This window comes from Triticum dicoccoides, chromosome 7A, assembly GCF_002162155.2.
Source record: "Triticum dicoccoides isolate Atlit2015 ecotype Zavitan chromosome 7A, WEW_v2.0, whole genome shotgun sequence".
Taxonomy (NCBI): Eukaryota; Viridiplantae; Streptophyta; class Magnoliopsida; order Poales; family Poaceae; genus Triticum; species Triticum dicoccoides.
In genome coordinates, this window is record NC_041392.1 from 676364995 (window position 1) to 676374064 (window position 9070).

The 9070-nt window shown below is 38.1% G+C and overlaps 1 pseudogene; it reads left to right on the top strand.

Moving 5' to 3' along the window:
* The window catches only part of LOC119333863, a 13573-nt pseudogene extending 6071 nt beyond the window's left edge, over window positions 1-7502 (top strand).
* The last annotated feature ends 1568 nt before the right edge of the window (window positions 7503-9070 follow it).

Sequence of the window (9070 nt, forward strand, 5' to 3'; positions counted from 1 at the left end):
CTTGCGCAGGGTCCAGGGAAGGGTCCGACCACTTTGCTTTGACTCTATTTAATTTGGAATAATTTTACTTGCACTTTTGAAGATTCCACAGCCTTCTTGAAGGAAGATTTCAGAGGATATTTACATTAATTTTCATGTGGAATAGTATAAGAAATGTATTGCATATGTCAAGTTGTCTGTTTGCTGATAAGATTGTGCGAGCATATGTTTCTGATATTAAATTGCTTTTATAACTTAAAAAGGCTGACATGACATGAATAACAGGTATTTTTCTGGAGGTACTAGAGCCATATATATTGAAAGATATGCTTGGTTCTTTACCACCCGAGGTGAGTACCACTGATGGTTTTGTAGTGTTAGTACATAAATTTGCAAATCATGCAATCGACATATACACTTCAACAGTTATACATTTATGCCAATTTGATTTGTAGATCATGCAAGCTCTAGTAGAGCATTATAGTGGCAAAGGATGGTTGCAGCGAGTCGAACAATGCATTCTTCATATGGATATTTCATCACTGGATTTTAATCAGGTTTGCATAAAACTTGTATCCAACTAGCGTAAGAAGTACATCTGTAGATCTTTCTCAGACATGTTTGATGTTTCATTGTCTACATTCATTGACCAAGAAAAAAAAATCTTTTTCAGTTTCTTCTGGTACTGTTTTTTGTAGTTTGGACTAGTGTGTTCCACAATTATGCATCCACATGATATTGTTGTACTTGTTCTGTATGCAGGTAGTCAGACTGTGTCGTGAGCATGGGTTATATGGTGCTCTAATATATTTATTTAACCAAGGCTTGAGTGATTTCCGTACACCTCTAGAGGAACTTCTATTTGTTATCCAGAACGCTACTAGAAAAGATGCTACTTGGTATGTCATACTCTTGCCAGAAGGAGTTGAATTAAACTTGCCCATAATCACCTTGCTCATAGATGAGAGAATAGTACACATTATGTTCTCAAGTTATTGATATGTGATTGTTATGTTATTCTGAAGTTCCTGATTGAATAACTGTTCTTGTAAATTGATTAATCAGAATTTAATAATTTTCTTAGCATTAGTTACTTGGCTATCAATGCAATTTACATGAATCTTCATTCGAAATGCATCTTTATGTTTTCCCCGGGATTTCTCTATGACATGCATGAGTGTGAACAAAAATGTTGATACTAAGCAAGGAAGTTCCCATGCTTTCAAAGGAAGTAGGCAAGAACCACATTAGTACTTGGTTAGAGTTGCTTGATTTGGTTTGATATTGCTCGTGGGCTAGTTCTGTATATGCAACTGGTATTTCTTTTGGAATATTATACTAGTGCTATACAGAAGGCGAGTTTCTTACCATATTTTCACTTTAACAGCTACAGAATGCTTGTTTATCTGAAGTATTGCTTCCAGGGCCTAGCATTTCCTCCAGGTTAGTAGATTTACCATTCACGGTATCTTTTTTACTATTTCGTTAATTCTATGCGAGTTTAGTGTTGACCGTAGACTATGTTTTTCCTGTGCTGTTGGGCTTTTGGTGGGCCTAGAACCTTGTAAATTATGAAGTGTGTTAGTAAAACTATATTCTTAAATTGTGATTTTCTAAAATTGAAGAGTTCAGATTTACCATAAGATGCTTGGTGTTGTGTCAGCTTGACGAGACCACATCTGCATACTTACTTCCAGCAGGATTATGTTCAGAAACAGGAATAATGAACTTGCTGTATAGGATGCTCTTATAGGACAATTCAATTCCATGATATGTTATCACATGATCTACTTTTTGCAGGGCATGGGATAATTCCCCGAGCGCAGCTTCATTCAGTGAGAAAAGAACTTCTGCAATTCATGCTTGAAGAGTCTAAAATGCACACTTCTGAAGTATTTAAGGGTTTCAGTTCTTCTTCCGGAAAATGCCCAAACATATGCTATCTACTATGGATGGATACGGAAGCTACTCTGGAAGTTGTCAAGTGTGCTTTTGCACAAGAGAATTTTGAATCTACTTCTAGTACTCCTGATGCACCTGTGTCCAAGGATGAAGATGATACCAATATTGAATGAGAGAGTCAAAATATCTTATTACAAGGTGTAGTCGACACCATCATTCATATTGTTGGTTTGGAAAACGAGGCAATCCATTCCATTGTTGTGGGTACTGCTGAGTCAGAGGAATCAGAACTTTGGCCTACAGTGAATGATTTTGGTTATATAATTGAATTTGTGTCCTTTTTTATTTCCAATAAAAGGGCAAAGTCATCTCAAAGAGTTCTTAACACATTCTTAAATACCTCACGTCATCCAGTACTCCATCATATGATGATAAAAAGATGCCAACGCAGAAAGAAGTTCTTCAGCTCTTCAATGTGGTTCCACAAACTGACTGGAATTATGATTATGTGTTGCATCTTTGTTTAGATGCCCATTTTCATCAGGTTTGTCACCACTTACCTTTAAAAATTCACCTTTATAATATAGCACTGCTGCTCAAAAAGGCCTTTCAGCCTATAACTGTAAATGTTATTGTTAGTATACAGGCATGTGGCAGGATATATGCAGCCAGAAATCAAAATTTGTCTGCTTTGGATAGTTACATGAAGGATATAGTGGAACCATACCATGCTTTTATCTTCATCAACAAAAAGTTATTTCAGTTGGCAGGCGATGAAGCTTTGTCTTTTCGTTCTATAGTAATATCTCGTTTTGCCGAGCTAGTCAATCTAAGCAGGTGAGATTGCTGATTAATGTTTTAACTAGCATATACTCCCTCCATCCGGAAATACTTGTCGGAGAAATGCATAAAAATGAATGTATCTAGAACTAAAATACATCTAGATACATCCATTCCTCCGACAAGTATTTCCGGACGGAGGGAGTATATATTCTCCCCCTTCAGTTTTTTGCTTGTTGGTTTGTCTTTTACTGAATATGCTCAATTTCTCTCCTGTCACTTCATTTTTTAGGGAGTGCGCATTTGTCTTGTTCCTTGATCATTTTCAAAATCAGATCCAGCAAATATTATCAAAGCTTCCTTCTGACAGCCGCAGCCATTTTCTTTTCTTGAAAACTGCAATGGAAGTACACTTGTCAGGCAAACTTGACTTCAGCGCACTAACTAGCAATGAAATTGTTGAACGCCTGTACTTCTCTGGTGAACTCGAAGATTATCTGCAGAGATTATCAAATTTCCCAAAGTTTGACTGCAATCTTGTTTGTATGATTGATGAGTTATTTGAGCCTTATCTGAAGGTATGCTTATCGAGATATTCAACATTACTATATTTGATATGGAGCCTTTTAAGCATAATGATATACCTTTGGGCGGAGCCTTTAGCCATCAGTGTAGACTGTAGTAGAGCCTTTGACTGCTATACCACTATATTGGCACAAAAAGTTGCACTGAGAGAACAATCTATTGGCAAATGGTAGCACAGTGATTTGCCATAAGCGTTATATAGAATCAAGAGGCAGTATGTGCTTTGCAAATATGACACCAGCATCAGCTGCTTTTTACTTTTTGGAGCTTTGCAATTCGATTTTATTATATTTTAAACTGCTGTGCATGAAATGAATACTTTTCAGTTTCTTTATTCGACAATTTTGTGAAGAGATGCATTATTGATTTTACTAATAATAGTGAATAACCTAAAACTCAGAAGTTACATTATGTAATTTGTTAGGTTCAAGTATTTTAGTGGCAGCACATGTTATGTGAGATCATCATCCTTTTTTGTTAATCAAATGCACTTTTGTTGCACAGCTTCTGTGTCAGCATGAACCAAGGTCAGTCCTGAAGTTTCTGGAGACTTTTGATAGCTACAGATTGGAAGGGTGTTTGCAGTTATGTCTAGATTATGGAGTTACAGATGCTGCTGCATTTCTGCAAGAGAGGGCTGGTGATGCTCAGAGTGCACTGGCACTTGTTCTAGCTGGACTAGATGAGAAAATTAGCCAGTTTATCACTTCAGTGGAGAATGCATTTTCTCAGATATCCTCAAAGGGTAGCTCTGAAATTGAGCAACCAGCCATTGTTCTAAAAACGAATGAGGTTCTTTTTCTCGTACCTATTGAAATACTAACCAAGATTTGTATCGTCTATTGCATAATTGGTAACATGTTTGATGTTCTCATTAAGGCTCATCCGGTGCTTGGTGCGTTACGTTCCTCCATTGGATTGTGTCAAAGGAATTCACAGTACTCAGACCCAGAGAAGTCCCAATCACTTTGGTTTCAACTGCTTGACTCGTAAGTTGTGCTAAGATATACATATACACTTTCTTACAAAGGAGAACATTTCTCACTGCACTGTATTGGCACTTTGTCCTATTATTTGGATCTATAACTAGAATTTTGATAGTCATTGCTGGTTTCTGTTAGTAGTGATTTGTTATTTAGCAGATGTGATATTGTTCTCTTCACTAGTAATACAGCATGGGCATGCTTTGCAAAGATGCACCGTTCAACACCTAAAGGCACCATCTCTATTGCTCATTGGGCGGGCACTTGTAGGAGGCCACAGGAGCTGGGCGGGGACAAATGAGAATATAACATAGGATCAGTTAAACCTTACTCAACTGATAATTAACTCTCCCGGAACTCTTCTAACTAATGCAGTTATGACGTAGTTTGCAGGGTTCCAATTTGATACTAGTCTGATCGCATGGATGGTTAAGAACATTTGGATCCCACCAAACTTGTACCTTATATAGTTCTATGGATTGTTGCTAGGGATATATGATCCTAAAATGTGCTGGCTGCTGATCTTATGCCATTTTGGAAACTAATAGTGTTCAGTTGTCTCAAGGGAGGCTTATTGTCAAATACTAGTAAAAGATGATTACCTGTATTGTCAGATCTAAGTATGGAGGTTAAATTTAAAACCACATAGGTGGGAGGGTTGATGATGATGCAAATCTGTGTTGACCACACTCTCCCTAAGACTAATCTATCTTAATGAAAATGACAGGCAACAGTCGTTGCTTGTTCTTGAAAAAAAGAGACTAATCTATCTGTGAATGAAACTGTAGCAATATCGCAATCGATGCCTTTCTCCATGGTTGAGATTTTAGACAGGGATCCAGCAGGCAAAGGCAATTCTTGAAATATTATGTCATGATAAATTAATTCATTAGATTTATGACATGCTATATAGAAATCTATGATCAACATATAGGCTATAGCTCTCAAGTAGTGTAAAGTATTTTTCGTACTTTTAGCTTGTTGAGATATATCAGAGATCAACATATAGGCTATAGCGTCAAGTAATGTCGTTATGTTGTTGATGCAGTTTCTCAGAACCACTGAAAAAGTTGTATGGAAGCAAGGATGTAAATGGAAAAGGTTGTTGGTCTGAACGGGAGGAAACAACAAACGGACATCCAACAGGCAAAGGATTCTCACAACAGATGGTGACAGCTTATCAAAGGTGTTTGAATACTCTGCGGATAGTATTCTCACAATTCGTTGGAGAGATAATTGAGGCAATGGCTGGGTATATACCCCTACTAGCAATTATGTCAAAGCTTTTATCTGACAATGGGAGTCAAGAATTTGGTGATTTTAAACTTGTCATACATAGAATGCTGTCTATGTATCTTCATCAAAAAAGAATACTGGTACGCATTGAATTTCGTTCGTTTGCCATTTACTTCATAAGTATATCACACACGAAATTTGATGAAAACATCACCTTTTTGGTTATTTTCTTCTGTATTTTATCTAATAGTAAAAAATCAAGCTCCTCTGATACCTCGCTTATTTGCAGGAAACAGCTAAGTCTGTTATCGAGGATGATTCGTTCTATACCTTGAGCTCATTAAAGAGAGGGGTTTGTCATGGATTTGCTCCACATACTTTTGTCTGTTGTGTATGCAACTTCTCACTTTCCAAAGAAGGTGTTTCAGCAGTTCGAGTGTTCAGTTGTGGACATGCAACACATCTTCACTGTGAGTCTGAACAAAGCAAATCATCCAGTGAGGATTTTCAAGACGGATGTCCAGTTTGTTTCTCGGCGAGTGACACACAAGCCCGGAACAGATCACCTGCAATATCTGAGAATGGGCTACCCAGGTACCCCATGGTTGAAAATGAAGTACCATATGGCATCCATCGTAATCACGAGACAGATCATGTTGAGAGATCTCGCAGGCTTCAGCAGATGTCACGGGTAGGAATATTTTGAGATATTTTTTTCTGCTAGTATAATAAATTTCTCTGTTGTGACTAGACGCTTGCCCAAAACTTGACTAGTGTGACATTTGAAAGCCCTCATCCAATTATTGATTGTGCTATCTCTCTTGTATTGAATATGATATTATATCCCTGTTTTAGTCCTCTAAGATGTTATTATGGGACGGAGGGAGTAGATATTATATCAGCTGTGTACTTGGTTATGCTATTAATCTCTTGTATAGGGTCTTTGTTGCTTATTTGCCTACGTATGTGCACATATTATATTGGCCTTTGGTCAGTGATATTGAACTTAAGTGGTCATGCATTCCAATACTTCAAATTTAGTGAACAATATATCTCAGTTAGTTTCTAGTTTCTCAATGATGATAAAATGGATATGGCCTATACTCTGTATTTCTATAGTACGTAGTTGTTAAAGTTTTTGCCATGATATTTCCTTTTGCAGTTTGAAATACTGAAAAATCTCCAGAAAGCTCAGAAGTCTTCATATTTAAACTGTACCTCCGTTTGAACTTTCTCCGCCAGCCATATATCATGAGAAGGTACATAAGAGAGAGTTTGGTAGGACAATCCAGCAGATATTAAGTTCGAAGTGAAAAACCACATATGGCACATGAAGGAGAAAAAGTTGAGTGGGAGAATCCATCAGACATTTGGTTAGAAGTGAAAAACCACGGAAAATATGGCACACGAAGGAGCAGAACCAAAGAAATCAGGGGATTGGCTTCCGCCAGAGTTGAGCATAATCGGTAACTCTCGAATTTTCTCGATCAACTGAATAAACAAGAGCATCATAATATTGATCTAATCTTGGACTCTTATGTCTATTTACCTTTTAAAATCTTATATGCAGGTTCTGACAAGAATCAAGTGCGGTAGACTATGCAATGGTGAAAAGGTGCAAACACCTGAGAAATCTGCTTTGTCCATTCATGTAATGACCTCAAAGGTCTACTGCTGCTCCGACTGCCAGAGCAAGGAAAACAAATTGAGATGTAATTCGTGATAAAGGAGGGAACTACATGCAATGAAGTTCTTGATATGGTTCAAGATGTACTATCAGCAGAGGCTACGGCTGTGAAACATGGCTTCCTCCTAGCTCAATCCTTGGTATCATAATTGAAGTCAGTTTGGATAACTTGGAGGTTCTAGCTCGGCCCCTGGAATCGCTTCAGCAATTTTCCATGACATTTATTCCTGGGAAAATGATTTTGCGAAGGTGCAATATGATCACTCCAATATGGAACTTCAAAACTCTTCGTTCTGGCTTGATGAGCCACCCCTCTATTGTACCCCTTTTAATTAATGATATAACACTGCTTTCTACTGTATTAATTTATAGAGGTAATTTACGAGGTTAAAAAACCATGCGGTAGACTATGGTGGAATTATGAGTCCTGCAATTATATAGAAATTACTTGAAATTATTGAAATCATACATGTATTTGTGTATGTAATTACTTTACATATTTAGTATGGAAATCATACTTTTTTCTTGCGGGGAGTATGGAATTAATACTTGATGAGATGTACTTAAGAATATACTTTCTTCGTAAACAAATGTAAGATGTTTTAGGTCACTTTGTATTTATACTGAAAAGACTATCTCAGGTACATTGATAATTGGAAGGAAAAAAATGTAAGACGTTTTAGGTCACTTTGTATTTATACCGAAAAGACTATCCGGATTCTACTGGAAGGGAAGGTCATGAATTAGGTTACAACCTTGAAAGGGACTAGGTCGTGGATTTAAAGTTACGACCCTAATGGCAACTTGCATGATTAATGAATTTATACATGGTCATGGCATTGCTCACAAGTGCGTGTTTCAATGAATCTGTTAACGGAATTTAACTATGTGACATTTGCCCATTGGATATGTGACATTTGCCCATTGGATGTTGATAACCTTGTTAGCTGAATTTTGAATCTGTAGCAACCCTCTCACTAGTTCCTGGTGCTGCACCAAGCAAGACTCCCTAGAAGGAAATTAAGCATTTATTAGGACTGATGGGAGTCTAGCTGGAAAAATAATTCTGTTGAAGGACCATGGTTATGGTAGAAGAATGATTATGTTGGAGGTCGCAGCAGGGTGATTTTTGTTCTCTCTTTTTTCCACCGGTTTGGGGAAGGTTCTAGAAGCTTTTTAGTCCGTGTTTTTGTTATTTGTTTCGTTCTTCTAAGCGTTTCACTGCATGTTTTACCGAATTTTCTTTCAGGCGCTGCTACGCATCGGTTAGTGGATCTTTTAAAAGATCCACCGCCTTGCGAGCCATCGGATCTGGCTGATTGAGTGGCTGAACGCCACTCTCAACCATTGCAACACAAGTCGTATTGCAGAAATTTTCTGCAACACGGGTCATGTTGCGAAATTGTTTGCAACACAGGTCAAGTTGCAGATTTTTTTGCAACAAGAGGTTTTGTTATAGTTTTTTTGCAACAGAGGTCTTGTTGCAAGTTAATTATTTTTGCAACAAAAATTTTCTTACAATTTTCTTTCCAACAGATGCCCGGTTTCAATTTTTTTACAGCACGCGTCTTGTAACAGATTAGTTTTGCAACTGAGATCTTGTTGTAGGATTATTCGATCACTTTGAGATTCGCAACAACACCATTGTTGCATAATGGGTGCCTGCAATTGCCTCCATGCTGCAGGAGCAACTGCTGCGGTGCCAGGCCTTAGGGCCTGCACGCGGGAACTGCAGGAGCGGGTGTCAAGGGGGAGGAAAGAAGTGCTCACCGGCTGGCGAGAGGCGGCAACGCGCCCCCTCCCCGTACGAGCTTGGGCACATAACCCACCACCAAGCGACCTAGAGAGGGACAGAGGGGTTGTGAGGTTAGAGGGAGAGGGAGGAGAGAGGAAGAGGAGGAGATGAGGAATAAGAAGA